This window comes from Zootoca vivipara, chromosome 4 (assembly GCF_963506605.1).
Source record: "Zootoca vivipara chromosome 4, rZooViv1.1, whole genome shotgun sequence".
In the NCBI taxonomy this organism is placed as follows: Eukaryota; Metazoa; Chordata; class Lepidosauria; order Squamata; family Lacertidae; genus Zootoca; species Zootoca vivipara.
The window spans coordinates 11,776,195-11,792,511 of record NC_083279.1 but is presented as its reverse complement, the minus strand read 5'-3'; the positions used below and the strand labels follow the sequence as shown (position 1 = coordinate 11,792,511).

The window sequence follows — 16,317 nt, the reverse complement described above, 5'->3', positions numbered from 1 at the left end:
AGGTAAGGGTATCCTGTTAAAAGGAACTGGGAGAAGTGGCTCCTATCCGATGCCCAGACGGGAGCTAGGGCCATACCACTCCTCCAACGGGGACCACTTGGGGAACGTCCCAATTTGACAAAGGTCATAGGGTATCCTCTCCACTGGCTTTGCCCTTAGTCACCCTACCAGTGGATGGGCGGTTGTGACATACGCAGTTGCATACCGCAATGCCTATGGCCAAACCTTCACATCAGTAACCAATGAAGTTGTGGCCCTTGTTGTTGTTTAGTCGTTTAGTCGTGTCTGACTCTTCGTGACCCCATGGACCATAGCATGCCAGGCACTCCTGTCTTCCACTGCCTCCCGCAGTTTGGTCAAACTCATGTTCGTAGCTTCAAGAACACTGTCCAACCATCTCGTCCTCCATCGTCCCCTTCTCCTTGTGCCCTCCATCTTTCCCAACATCAGGGTCTTTTCCAGGGAGTCTTCTCTTCTCATGAGGTGGCCAAAGTATTGGAGCCTCAGCTTCAGGATCTGTCCTTCCAGTGAGCACTCAGGGCTAATTTCCTTCAGAATGGATAGGTTGGATTTTCTTGCAGTCCACGGGACTCTCAAGAATCTCCTCCAGCACCATAATTCAAAAGCATCAATTCTTCGGCGATCAGCCTTCTTTATGGTCCAGTTGCGGCCCTATTTGATCCCAAATCAATATGCTGTGTGTTGTCTAGTTATTCACCTTTGGGAACAGAGCGGTGACGGGGCCTCGATACGCAATGGGTGACTTATATTACCCACATACCCACACACACACCAAAAAAGCCTCACAGTCAAAGCCACTTGTAGAAGAGGAAGATGGGTGTGACATTGGGCTGGAGCCACCAAGCATGTGATTGGTGGGCAGGTGGGTGGGGAACAGGAAATAATTCTAATTCACCAGCTACTATCGCCATCTGTCAAACAGTCCAGCAAGTGTGTGCATACACACACAAAGAACACTTACTCGGCAACCACCACTCAGAAGAAGTTCAGCACTTAGGGGGAGCATGTCCAAACCTGCCATCCAATTATGTTTAAGTGGTTCAGCACCCTCACCCAGTTCTCACACCATTTTATCAAATGCTCTAGTCCAGGCATCCCCAAACTTCGGCCCTCCAGGTGTTTTAGACTACAATTCCCATCATCCCTGACCACTAGGGATCATGGGAGTTGTAGGCCAAAACATCTGGAGGGCCGCAGTTTGGGGATGCCTGCTCTAGTCTTCCTTTCTTGGAACATTGATTAACTTCTTTTACCCCCCCCCCCCACACACACACATGATGCATGTTATACCTTATGGACAGTCCCCAACCAACAGTGATAATGAAGAAACTATAGGAATGACTAGAGGGCTTAATAAAGCCCCATCGATTGCAAGGGCTAGATTAACTTCTGTTCTCAGTGGGAGCAGAATGTAGTGACTTCTCTCTATACCGAGACATTTCTTATTGTAACATGTTTGTTTCTTTATCACATTCTTATCCCAGTCTGGTTCAAGGATGACCAAAGAGTGGCTTTTCAAGCTTGCAACAATTCCGTGATATAATTTGACTAGCAGAGAGCAGCTTTTTTAAAGTCACCCAGATTGGAGCAGGCTGAGCTGGGATTCGAACCTGAGTTTGCTACTTCTAGATCGTGTATTCTTCCAACTATGCTAGGCTGGCTCTTTGTTCTTAAGTTATCTCACGATTTAAAAAGGGGCTTTTGTAATAATAAAAGAAGTTGTGCCCCCATTGGTTCCCCTTATATAATGTCATACTATAACACTCACCTAATGTACATGCATCTTAGCAAGTTTCTACCTGTGTCCTTTAAACTGAAGACTCAGGCAAACATAGGTAGATTTCATTGGCAAGCGCCCCCATGGTTTGAGGGGTATGCATGTTCCTGGAGAAAACAACTGATGATCCTGTTAGAATGTCTTCCAGATGTTGGAAGTTAGAAGATGTCCCCGTTTGCTAGCCTTTTATGCAAAATCAATGGCAATTTTCCATCTTCTCTTTTTTTCCACCTGTATTCTTACATGGAAAAAGTGTTTCAGTTGAATCAGCCCATATATCATGTTCTCCCTTCTAATTTCCATCAGCATTTTTACATCGCTGTGTTCTTTGAAAGAGAGTAGCCTTAGGCTTCGGAAGATGCTGATAGATTCCTATAGGGAGAATTAGTCATTTCAAGGTAGAATGCATGACAGACCCAGTTCCTGTTTTAAATTCAAAGTCAACTTCATCTTTATTGTACAAATATTGACTTCATTCTGAGGAATTCTAATCAGCAAGTTCCACACAAAGGAAAAGTGTAGATTATACACGTCTCAAAAAGCCTAAATATGCTCAACAAATTGCTTACGCCATCTGAATGGATCTGGGGCAATAGCTTTCTGGAAATGGCTGCCTGGAGTAACTCTTCTATAAGAAAATCACTGTTTATCATTATTTTGTTTTCTTGAGTGATGATGTCACTTATGACTTCTTTATTATTTATGTTGTTGCAAATATTTAGATATTGATAGGAAGCTGATATTAAATTTCTGTTTAAGAGTCAGTATTTCGTTTACAAGCAAACACCAATTAAAATTCATTTGTGAAGGTGGAATTCATTGTAGCACTTTGGCAAACATTCTATGAGCACAAGAAGAAATTAATCATTTTATTCGTATGCTGCCTTTCTAAAGTTATAACCATGCTCAAGGCAGCTTACAACATTTAAAAATTACGTAACTGCAAACGTAATGAAAGAAGTCATAAACAACAAATAAATATCAAAAGTAAACAATTTCCACATAAATAAGAAGATCCAAAATAAATTAAGTTAAATAACAGCAACAAATCCCCCCTTTAAAAAACCACCCTTAAACACCCCAGCCCAATATTCTGTTCAGCAGTCTCAGCTTTTGCAGCTGGAGTCAGTCAAGGCCCTGTCCTCCCAGGCTAGGTGGAAAAAGGCCTGCAAGGCAGGGAGCAGGTCCTCTAGGACTCACAACCAAGATGGTCCTTGTCTTAGCTGCCAAGTATCCCGTTTTTTGTGGGAAACCCCCAGATTTTAATCCACTTCCTGCTGTTCTCCCGAATGGAGAAAAATCCCGGAAATCCTCCAGATTTCCTACCTGCCACGGAGCCTCCATTTTAGGTGCTGCTCTGACCATGTGTGGGCACCGGGAATAGGGCAGAGTGGCACCGGAAGTCGCTTCTACACATGCCCAGCGGCCATCGTGGCGGTGGCCGCATGGCGGCAGCCGTCACCAAGATGGCCACCACCATGTGGCCACCACCAAGATGGCCGCTGGGCATGCGTAGAAGCGACTTCCGGTGCCCACACATGGTCAGAGCGGCCCTGGAAGTTGCTTCTACGCAACTTCCAGTGCTGCGCCGCTGCTGATCCCGCATTTTTCGGCGGGAGACTTGGCAGGTATGGTCCTTGTGCAATGGAACATTTGCTCCCTCTCCTTCCCCATCATGCCCCTTACATCTGCCCCCCCAACCCTCTGGAGCAGATTTGGGGGTGGTGTGGGATGTACCTGGGAGGGGGAGAGGAGTACTTACTGCTTGCATAATTATTTAGTTGACTAGAAGTGTGCATGCACACGAAAGCTCATACCAAAATAAAAACTTAGTTGGTCTTTAAGGTGCTACTGAAGGAATTTTTTTATTTTACTTCGACCCAGACCAACACGGCTACCTACCTGTAACCAGTACTGTAGAAGAGTATTTAGTTGAGATGAACAGAAATATATACTGCAGTCCTATACACACTTACCTGAGAGTGTGTCCCATTGAACTCAATGGAACTTATTTCCAAGTAGATATACATAGGATTGCACTGAAAGACTACCATGGGATGCCACCATAAGTTATCCACCATCGTTTATCAATATGCCATGCTCCATTGCAATGTATGGAATGGCTTACATGATACGAAGAATCTACATGTCTGGTCCAGCAAGAGTTCATGATGGGAACATAGAAACTTGGGAAAATGTGGTGACAATCTGCAGAGTAATTTCTCCAGTACATTACTGTGGGAGGAATGGAGAACTTGCTATAGAGACATAATTTTTGTTAGCATAACTCTTTCAAACAAATATGTGTGTTTGAACTCCCCGTACTTACCTTCCCATATTCATGTATTGAGAAGAGACATTAAAGCAGTGTATCTAATTTATGTCTTTATTTATCTATTTAATAAGTAGGAACATAAAATATGCAGTATGAAGTCTTGAGTGACATTGTATGAAACGCAAGTAATACCTTTTAATTTTGTTCCGTGTTATGAATCTATGAAAGCCCTTCAATATAATGCGAAGAATGTGTGCCGTTTTCAAAATACCATTAAAGTATAGCTTCTTCTTAGTCATTGTGATCACTGCCGCCTAAAATTCATGCATTCACATAATGTGGGTGTCAAACATAGGTTCTCAAAGTCTGGATTAAAATGTCCTGTAGAAGAGTTGAAAGGGGAAAGAGAAAATGAACTATGTGCTTGCTACGATCTTGAGAGAGATAATTTTCTTTTTAAATAAAAATGATTCCCAGCAGAGCAGACCTTGTGAATGTAACTGGCTTGCTATGTGAAGTGAAGGGCCAAATAAAATGAAAATCACTTTTTAAAACCTTTTATAATATTGCAGTTTAAGCCAGTATCTTTAACACTTAATGCCTATGTTGATATCACTCAGCATTTCTCACCTGGTTAACACATACATCCTTTTTCCTTGTGTTTACCATATGCGAGAATTGTATACCAGCCTACCTGTTAAAAAGCAGCTTCAGATATTCCAAAGCAAGCGCTTTCCCACACCCAGATTGTTAGAGACTTCCACGCCAGGTGTTAAACACATTTACATCTCTCCCTGTTAGAGAGATGCAGCAACTCCCAGTTCAGGGAGCTCAACTATCCAAGGGGAAAGTTGTGAGATTTGCTGTGTGGAACAGGTAAAAGCAGGAAAGGCAAGGCGCTTAATCTTCCTGTTCCCAGGTACTGCTGAGCCTTCAAAGCTGCTCTTATATTGAATCTGAGCATCTATTTCAAGGGTTGCCAACCAGTGGCGGAGCAAGCCAATTGGGCACCCGGGGCAGCGCGTTTGCCCTGCTCCCAGGGGCAGGGCCAGCCACCCACGGGGTGGGACGACCCAGGGCAGGATGCTCCGCAGGGCCTCCGAGGAGTCTGCCTGCCTCATCCCACTCAGCATACCTGCCAAGTTGCTGTTGGAGAAATAAGGGATCGGGCGGAAGTAGCAGACCGGAAGTAGCAGTGCCGCCATTTTGGAACTGGGCGTAGCATGCTCAGAAGTGACTTTTGATGCTGCTTTGCTCAGTTCCAAAATGGCCACCGTGCCAGAAGTCGCACTGCAGCCATTTTGGAACTGGGCAGAGCAGCATCAAAAGTCACTTCTGAGCATGCTCCGCCCAGTTCCAAAATGGCCACCGTGCCAGAATAAACCGGGGGAAAACAAAAAATCCATTTTTTCCAGCTAGGAACAGCTGGAAAAACAGGGATTTCCCGGGGAATACGGGAGACTTGGCAGCTATGCCACTCAGCCGCCCTACAGCTGAGAGGGAGGAGATGGGCAGACCATTTGGGGCAGCGCAGAGCCTGCAGGCGCCCAAGCCACTGCATCACTCCCCCTCAGTGGTGACACCCATGGGGCCTGCCCCCACTGCACCCCCTTCCTCTGCCCCTGTTGCCAACCTTTTGGGGGCGCACGGGTACATTTGCAAACTGGTTTGAGTACCACTTGAGTGATGCGGCTCTTCCTTCTCTTGTTGAAATCACAATTTTGCCACAGTTTGGTTTTTAAAAGGTTGCCTGTTGACTAAAGAAGGCCTCTTTCAAGCCTAATTTCAGTCAAGGAGTGTGTGTGTGTATGTGTGTGTGTGTGTGGAACCCTGTGAGTGCCAAGAAAGACTTCTGTGTGCCCGTGAGCATCGTGTTGGAAAGCCATGATCTATTAGAATCCAAAAATGGGATATCTGTTGTAGAGCATCCATATGCATCTTCCAATGTGGTACCAAAATTATTATACAATCCTGCAAGGATCAATGCAGACTGGTCTCTTGGGCACAGATCCTCTGCTGCATTAGGCAACATGCATGTAAAAGCTTACTGTGTGCATCTTTGCACCCCATCAGAACTTACTGTGTTAAGACTACATGTGCATTGTGTGTCGAGGCTTACCAGAAATTACCTTAAAATAACTCACAACTGACACAAGAATTATGGTTTGGTTTTTGGCAATTAATTTAGGGCCACAACTTTATTTAAATACAAAATTTTAATCCGAGTGTTGGCTTAGGCTTTTAGTTAACCACTCGTCCTTCCCTAAGAAGGACTATCTCCATCTGTCCACTGAGGACAGGACTCAGCTCATCTGTCCACTTGGGACAGGACTCAATCATCTGTCCGCTTCGGACAGGACTCACATCATCTGCCCACTTGGGGCAGGACTCACTTCAGCTGTCCCCATGGGACAGGACTCACCACTGTCCGCTTGGACAGTACCCCCTCCGACTTCCTGAAGGGAAGTCAAGTGAACATCCCTGGGAGAGGAGGTGGCTGAGCCCAGGCATTCCCTCCTCTCTTTTTCCAAGAATGTTCCCCAAGGCTCGTACTCTTATAATTGGCCCCTCCATCTCCGCCAATGGCGGGATGGTAAGGACAAGAGCGTAAGCCCCGGGATTCCTTTAACGGAATACTTCTATGTGGAGCAAAAAGGTGGGGGGGGAGGCATCTGGATGCCACACCCCTCTTCCAACCGATTAACCAACCAAAAGCCTAACCGCCAACCTAACAAGTTGTGACAATTTGCTAAGCAGTAGGCAAAAACCAATAGGCAAAGGCAATCAGCCAATTGGAAAAATTCCTACTGGCCCCTGAATACAGGCGGCCCCAAAGGCATAGCAATGTCAGGCTAACCTGCAAAAGAAAGAGTGGCGGGTGGGAGGGGATTCGAAGGCAAAAGTGAGCTTAAAATGGAGGACAGAAGCTTAAAATGGGACCCCCTCCACCAATCACAGAACTGGGATTTGCATAACCGCGCCCCCATTACTCAGCATGACCTGTGGCCTAAGCTACAGCCCCAAACCCTATAGTAAATTTCCTAGCAGCCCTACCACAATCCTCTTTATATTGGATGATATAAAGCGCTCTATCAAACAGATGATTGGTGGTGTCAGTTTTTTGCTTGTTTCACACGTCTCCAGATTTCCCTTTTGCTTGCTAATGGCGAATGTTAATGTCAGCGACCGTAACCATATGCACGCGCATATTCGGCATGTGCAAATACTCATGTTGTGACATGCTAGATTTGTGTGATCAGGACCAAAAAGTTCTGTGGCACCTTAAAATAATTTCTTACTATTCCATGAACTTTCATAAACAATACTTTTTTATTTCATTATATACAAAGGTGCAGTATATCAAAAAGGGTGTGTAAATAAAGTTCCATCAAATCCCTGTCCATGAACAAATACAATTTAAATGTACAATTCAACCTTTAAGCATTGTTCCTGTAATACAGATAATTATCAAAGCATATAATGCAAAACCAAAGCTTTCAAGAAAATCCTGCTTCAGAGGACTAAAAGGTTACAATCAATAGGCACAACCTTTTTATGACCTTCTAATGTTAGTGAAGCAAGACAAGTCCAATATATTATTTGCAGTTAATGAAATGAGCAGATTTGTTTTCTTTTAGGTGCTTACATACATGTGTGATAGGGAGGAGACGCATAGTATACAATATTGAAGAGCCATAAGGTTAACAGGTCTTTAAATTGGTTGGTTGGTTGGTTGGTTGATTGATTGATTGATTGAAAATGGCACTCATAGTGGATCTGTTTCATGCTTCTTAAAAAACAACAACATTGTTCTTTGTTGTCATTTTATAAACCCATTCTGAATCTAGAACTGCACGCTTAAATTATTCAGCTTCAAGAACTCCTGGGCTGCAGGGACAGCATTTTAAGGATGTTGATGATGTGTAAATTCAGCGGAAGTAACAACCTGCCCTTTTGTGGATTTTTATTCCTCCTGTCCTCGGTCGGTTTCAGGGGCATTGCTACTGACAGCAGAGACTCAACATAGCTTAAAAATGGTAGGAGAAGCTTGTAAATTATTGCCGAAAGGATAGTCACCTTATTTACTCCCTTTAAATGGACCACTAGTGCACTGAGCAACATTGCAAGATAAATAAATGCTTTGGGGAGCCAGCTTTAAAATGAAATTCACCCATGCACGCTTTCAGGGATAAATCAGCCTAATGTCAATACAGTGCACATTCAGCAAAGAAATATTAGCCTTGTATAGACAAGGAACGCAAGCTCTAACGTTGAGTGTCAGCTAAAAGTACACAGCAGCCTCCTGCAAGACAAAAAGAGAGGAAACTCGGTATATTTAGTTACCCAAATAAAGTGCTTGTTTGACAAACCAAAGGAGTAATTTGTGTGATAACTAAGGTTTCCTATTACTAAGCTAGGATAATTATAGTTATTTTATGAAATTTTAATTAAGTTTTCTGACTGCTGAGATATTGGTTTGGAACAGTGAGCTGCTCAGGAGGCATTTCAATGAAGGGAAAAAAGCAAAAGGAAAATGGATTATTTATTTATCTCAGTGTATTGAAGTCCTAAAATCATAAGCAAGTCAACTGGGAGTTGGAGACTGTTCAAGAGACAGAGTTACTGTGTTCTCTCTGCTGAAACGGGAGCAAGTTTTGGGAGAACATATTCAACAGATTGATTGGGTAGCATCTCGAGAGAGATTTGCACATGCATGCACATCATTAAATGTTTCTTGACTTAATATTCACCAGTTTAAGATCCACATCTAAATATACATATTGCCTCTGGCGAAAAGTGCCCTGTAATGCTTGCTCATGTACCGGCACCTAGTGATGCAAACAGGCTTTTTTGATGACTCCAGGCCACTGGAACATGTGTCAAACCTTCCCTGCTCGGAAGGCAGCTAAGAGAACTGCAGAGTTTATGAAGACTGAATGTGTGCAGGATAAGCAGGGAGGAGTCATAACTGAGAGTTTGCCAGAAGTAGTCACTCCTAAGAGAGCAGAAACAAACTAGATGTCAGGGACTGGGCAGGGGAGGAATGGTGGAGACCGCCTCCCCAGCTTGATCCTTCTAGGGAGGAGGAGGAAGAAGAAAACAGTTTAGAATTACAACAGGGGTTTGAGGGAGGTCACAACTCAGAGGCAGATGAGGGGAAAAGTTGGGGAATAATGGGAGAGGAGGAGGAGGAAGCACCAGGAGGGTGACAGCTGATGGACACTGTCTTTAGAAAGCATTCCGGACACACACACCCTTTCCCAGAGCTTAGTGAGCATTGAAAGTAGGAGAGCAAAGAGCTCAAAGGCAGAGGGCACCTAGCAGTGCCCATAAAGGAGACGATGAGAATGATAAATGAGGAAGTGGGAGAGATGGGGTGGAGATTGCCTAGGGACAACACCATTATCCAAGAGGCTGGGTTCTATAGCCTCTCTCTGAAAATACTGAATAAAAAGCAGCCAGTAAGAAACATTTCCTTCTCTTTGTATGTTCTTGGACAACTGGCTGGGAATCGTTGGCAACAGCAGGACACTGGATGTTAATTGCCAAATGATGCTTAAAGATATTACAGCCATAATCTAAAGATGGGGCATCCTGATGACTTCAGAACATACTGTATCTAGTCTAGGTAGTAGCTAGTTCAGGCATCCCCAAACTGCGGCCCTCCAGATGTTTTGGGCAACAACTCCCATGATCCCTAGCTAACAGGACCAGTGGTCAGGGAAGATGGGAATTGTAGTCCAAAACATCTGGAGGGCCGAAGTTTGGGAATGCCTGAGCTAGTTGTTTTAGCCATTATTTAATATATATGGGATGGATTCTGCTTAGAGATGCGGACCCCCCTCACAAAAGAAAAAGTCAGAAAAATTGGCAGGGCACCTTTTTCTATTTTATTTGGTGGGGGGCAGTCCTGAAAAAAATGAGGTGGGAGAAATTGGGAGGGAAATGGGTGCCCCCACCCTGCCCTTCAAACCTCAAGTCTTGTTTCTCAGTAGAGGCTGGCTAATGAAGGGGCACTGCCCCACCAACCTTGGTCTGACCCCCACCACCACCACCTGTCTGCCTTCATTTTTTTTTAAACATAATTTTTATTGATTTTACAAATTACAAAAGATGGTACATACATATACACCTTTTCCACCTTCTTCCCACCCCCCTCCATGGGTCCTCCCCTGCCACAGAAGTATCCCACGCAGGTGAACAGTCAGAAGTGGTCCATTTTATGATTGGGTTTCTGTCCTCCTCCCCCTCCCCTGCCCCCGAAGCCCCCCCCTGCCACCAGGGAGCTCCAGTGAACCAGGGCAGTACGCAGGAGTTCATCCATCCAACCATCTATTGTCATACCAAAAAAAAAGAAAATACAAAAAGAGAAAAAGAGAAAAAAGAGAAGAAAAAAAAGACAAAAAGGAAAAAAGACAAAAAAAATTCATCATAATTGTTAAATTCATAATTGTTAAACCATATTTTGTGGGCTTCCCCACCCTCCCCCCTTCCCCGGTTTTCCTCCCTTATTTATCATCTTCAACAGTTTCATAGTTCATATTTTATAACATACACCTTTATATCTTGTACCACTTTTAAACTAACTATTATCATTTTCGCCTATTGTCCAATCACTGAGAAATCAAACTCCCATTTTTTCTTCCCGTGCCTAATTTTTACCCCTCTATAGGCCTCCATATTTTCACCTTTTTCCAGAATCAATTCACTTTTTAAACCTATAATTATTCCCAAACTAACCTTACACCCCCCGAGTACTGGCTCCACCCCACCAATCCAGCAAGTTCCATAGTCAGCAGTCCAGTTATAGTCCTATTAACCCATCCTTACAATCACAACTTCACTTTCCCTTCACCCCACCCCCTGTTTACAGTCTTTTGCCATCCAGGCCTCCATATCAGACCCCTGAGCTTCTTCTCTTCTCTGCTTAATTTTTCCTTCTTCCCTGTGGTCATTCTGGAGTTCCAGTAAGTCCAATCGTGCCCCCCTCGAAGGGGAGGCACTCCATCCAACTTTTTGTAGAGTAAAATCATCATTTTTTTCGTGATGGGCTTCATTTTGTGTTAAGTCATCACAGTCCTCATCATTGTCATTCTCACATTCGTCTTCTTCAGTTTCAAAAGCTTCATCTTCTAAGAAATCATATTCTGCCATCATCATCTGGAATTGTTGCTGTAACACTTGCCGTTGTGTCTCCTCTTGACATAGTTCTATTCTTGCTTCCCACATTAAGGTCAAAACAGTCCGCTGAAACTCAGGCGGGTACCTTTTTGTTGACATAGTTCAGTCCTGTCAAGGTCAAAACTTGTCACATGGGGTGGAATATAATCGCAGTCTATTTTCTCGACTCCATTTTAACAAGCTGGCTGCATTCTTAAAAATAAAGTTCGAACTCACATTTCAAAAGTATATAAACCAAAAAAGAATTTCCAAAAAGTCCAGAGATAAAGATAGAAATAGAATTTAACTATAAATCCTGATCAACTCACTGGATTGTCTGGGCTGCCGGCTCCCGAGGAACAGAAAGGTCTTTCTTAGTCTTAACTTCTTTCTGCAGGGCAATCACAACCACAGTCTCTCTCCCCTTTTACCCTGCATTTAGGGGAGATTCTCTTTGATGCCTTTGAGGAATCCTTTTAAGTTGAAATCTTCTGTTTACGGCTTCGGGTTTCTGTTTACTGTCTCTTATGTTACCGTAGGGGGGGGGTGGCTTCCTCTTTTCCCCTCTCTCCCAGGTCCAAATTGTTGCCTTAATTTACATTCCAAAGAATCCAAATTACTCACAGTCTATTCATTTGCTGAATGTTCTTTGAAGAATTGGCCACCTCCACTTCCCAGACTCGCAGCTTCGCACTCTCAGAGCAGCAATGTCAGCCTGTCCGCCGCGGTTCACCTCCTCGCTCTCGGGGGCTTAAACAAAGCCGATCCGGGGAGGAGAGAGCCCGCTTTTGGCGCCGCCAGGCAAAATCTGTCCCCAAAAAGCTCGATTTGGGGCTTTTAAGGAGGTTTCGCTTCGCTGGAACGATTCCCTCCACCTCTGAAGCGCCGAGGTCCGCTCCGCTGTGCGGACCCCCGTCTGAGCAAGATGGCGTGGTCAACCGGAAGCCCCACCTGTCTGCCTTCAGTCCAGGAGGTGTCACTGCCTGCCAGTTCCCTCCTGCTTAGTTGCCATAATAGAACTCAGCAGAAGCAAAACTGGATTGAATTGGCTCTGCTTGTCATTGCTTCTGGCTCAAGCTACCTTTGAGAAACTGTTTCTGTACTAAAAACATTGTGGCTCTCAAGGGGCAGTGTTTTAAAAATGGGTTAAAAGCCAAAAAAGAAAGCAAAAGAGCATGTGGACGGGTGCATCTATTAGAATCTGCTTTAACTAGATAGAAGCAGATTGACACTGAACTGATGTGACAAGTTCCCCATGTTTAGCCATCGCATATGTTTTCTGTCTCAGTGATTTATTTCCTCTTGTAAATTACACAGGACAGTGACTTCTTTCCAAAACACACACACACACAAACCCAGCCACCAGATTTCTGCACTATTTCATTTTATGATTACACTGGCTCTTCGAAAATAACCTTAGTTCCCACCTGCAAGTCGCTGTTTTTGAAATAGGGATTCCTCTGCGAAAGGTAAGTGTACATCTTTATTACTGCTGGATGGGCTTTTCTGTATACTGACAAAGAACAAAGTGCTGCATCATCTCTTGTCTCTGAATGGGTCCGTTGGGACTGAAACAATAAAAATTAGGCACAGGTATAGAGAGGCATATCTGGAGACAGAATTTATGCACAATTCCCCCCCTTCTCATTTCCATCTTGCTTTTTTTTATCTCAGCTGTTTCTGTTAAAATTATGAACACTTCTCACATATAGGCATTGTAATGTATATAATATTGCATGCATATTACATCCATATACCTCCACCTTCATCATCCATTTTGGAAATTGAGGTTCAGCTCTGAGGGCCTCCTGAGGCTTCCCTCACTGTGAGACGTGAAGTTACAGGGAACCAAGCAAAGGGCCTTCTTGGTAGTGGCGCCCCCCCCCCCTGTGGAATGCCCTCCCATCAGATGTCAAACAGATAAATAACTCTTTGACTTTTAGAAGATATCTGAAGGGAAGTTTTTAATGGTTGATGTTTTATTGTGTGTGTGGGTTTTTTTTATTTTGTTGTGAGTGCCTGGGGCAACTCTTCAGAGATCCCTTTAATGGGATACCCTTAACCAAGGAGGGGCAGGTGGAGGCCTCTCCCCTCCAGCCAAGACTAAGGCTTACCCAGTGCCTAGGTTTCAGTTCCCATGAATCTCCAGGTAAAGCTGGATGAGACTCCTGTCTGAAACCCTTGAGAGCCATGAAAACAGTACAGAGCTGACTGGCTCAATGGCCTCGTGTGGTCTAAGGAAGGATCCTATGTTTGCTGGTTTTTATTTGCAGCATGCGGAATAAATACCGAAACAAAGAATCTTATGAGGTTGATTTAGAAAAGTTTTGAAAAGCACACAACTTTCTTAATGAATGATGAAGCCTTACTTTCAGCAGGTGGTACCTTGTTAAATTTTAACTAACAAAATTATATCCAAAGGAAGTCATAAAACGTCCGTTAAGGATGCTGAGATATTTCCTCGTAAATGGCGAGTTTGTAGGAAGATGGCAAATAAAAATATTATAGCAAGAAATTCTGCACTGGTCACATAACCTGATGTTGTATGCATTGGCCTATAGCCCTACATTATTCATTCAGAGTTGCTTTTTTTTAAAAAAAAAATCATTACATAATGCAGTTAATTTTGCTTTCAAAATAATTGAATCATTTTGTCAACTACTTTGTGCACAGGACAGGGGAAGGAGCTGCAAGTTGGTTTTTTTTAAAAAAAATACTTTTGTCCTTCTGCATTTGAATTTAATGAATTATACTGCTATTAGGATCTCAGCAATAATATCTGTCAAACCAAAAGCCACTATCCCATCATGATACTGCTTGGTGATTTGGAAGACTGCGAAAGTGAAGAATGGTGGAAATGTCCTAGAAGAGAGCTAGATATCTTTTGAGCACACCTACTCACATATTCACAAACCTAGGTCAGTGTTTCTCAACCAGTGTGCCTCCAGATGTTTTGGGACTACAACTCCCATCATTCCTGACCACTGGTCTTGCTAGCTAGGGATGATGGGAGTTGTAGTCCCAAAACATCTGGAGGCACACTGATTGAGAAACACTGACCTAGGTGTTAAATGATGGTGGCTATGCAAGAATTAAGGTTGCTTCTTCAGCCTTTGGGTTGTTTCCACTACACTTACATATTGCATCCATAAAAGGGAATCACTTGATATGGACAACATGTTGGAGTTTAATAGGGTGAAAAAATCTGATAGACACAAGGCAGGACATTTGGCTACAACATGTGGTGGTACTAGGATGTTGCTGGTTGTCGTATCCACTTAACATGTAATCACACAGAAGAGGGATTTCTCAACGCTTGCTAAAGGGTAATTTTGGCACCAACTTTACAGTCTTTTCAGTGACAGGGTTTGATGCTTTCATTTAACCAGGTATTTTAATTTATATAATCCCTCGGTCTGCCTTGCCCTTTTTAATCTGCTATCATTTATGGTGGTGGTTGCTAGTAAATGTTTTATTGTATCACATTAGTTATCAAATAATTTATTGCCTACGTTGTTCTATGTGTTGAAATAAATGAGATGTAGCCAATGAAGTGGAGCAGATGCATGGAAACTCAGAGCACATTGATGTCACAACCACACTTGCATTTTCATTTACCAGATTTTACAGGGTAGAAGGAAAGGAACGGATTTGAGGCCACTGTTTTTTTTGTGGTAGGCATGAGATTCTTGTAACAACTGTGTGATTATTCACTGTTTTCCATCTAGTATGGGTTTTTGTTTAGGTTCAGTGTAAGCCCAGAGCCTGTAAACCCTCTATCATTCATTGGGAAGCTCTGGTCAATTCATTCCTCCAGGAGAAAGTCCAGGACTCTTAAGGGCAACCACCCCTATCCAGTGTTAGATGTTGCAGAACCCCTCACAATTCTTTTTCTATACATGGTGTTAAGTAAATTCCCCACATGCCTTGTAATTAGTTCCCTCTTCACTGTGTTGGTTCTGGGTCTGGCATGCTACACCATCCTATTATCTTTAGCCTTCAAGGTTAGTTGATGTCAGTCACACGGCAAGCCTCCCTGTACACACTTCCACTGGTGTCTCCTCACAACTACTAATTCTGTTAGCTCAGTATGCGAAACCATTTCTTCTTGCCATGCCCTGGAGTGATTTTCAGTGACTCTCTGTGGTTTGGACCCAAGAACTGAATCCTTCACTTGGGCACAATTCTGAATTGCAGCAGAGCCAGGAACATCTAGATGCATCATGTCACAACTGGTGGAAGCCGCTCAGGTGGTCTTTGCCAAACAGGTCCAGAGTGTGGTGAATGTGTCTTTACACAATGGATTGGTGCCTGCTGCCCACCCGTGAGGAAGCCCAACCTGGACACTATAAGAGCTAGTGCCCTGTTGCATAAGGTGGTTGAGAGGGTGGTAGACAAACAATTGCAGGTGTTCCTGGAGGGTACTAATCATTTGGATCCATTTCAATCTGGGTTTGGGTGCAGTTTGGGGACTGAATCACCGTGATGACTGGTATTGAGAGAGTGACTGGGTGAGTGTGACGCTGCTTCTCAATCTCTCAGCAGCTTTGGGTAACATTTACTATGGTATCCTCCTCAGCAGCTCTGTGAGATGGGTTCGGGGGGCGGGCGGCATTGTTTTACAGTGGTTCCACTCCTACTTACAGGATCATGTGCAGTGCCAGATTTACGTATAAACTAAACAAGCTATAGCTTAGGGCCCCACTCTCTTAGGAGCCCCAACAAAATTTAAAGGAAAAACAAACATTTCCAAAATATAAGATTAAGAACAAATAAAATAAAACCTACATACAGCAACAGTGTTTTGTGTTGTGTAGGCTCCTATAATGTAAGTAATGGGCCCCGCCTGCTAGCCTGCTCCCTAAAATATCGCTGGTTTGCTCATTTCTATATCAATTACTTTGATAAAATACATATTTTCTTATGTGCAAATGGCTTTCGATACCTATTAGGTTCATGAATTACCATATATTCAACACACACAAAAACAGTGACAATTTGTTGTTGACAAAGGACAGCTGGACATGTAAATGGCCCCATTACCTTCAGTAGCTTAGGGCTTCATCAAACCTAAATCCGGCCC

The 16,317-nt window shown here is 43.5% G+C and overlaps 1 protein-coding gene across 1 annotated transcript in view; it reads left to right on the top strand.

Moving 5' to 3' along the window:
• The window catches only part of GPC6 (glypican 6), a 710,861-nt gene that overhangs the window by 473,446 nt on the left and 221,098 nt on the right, over positions 1–16,317 (top strand). The window lies entirely within an intron of this gene.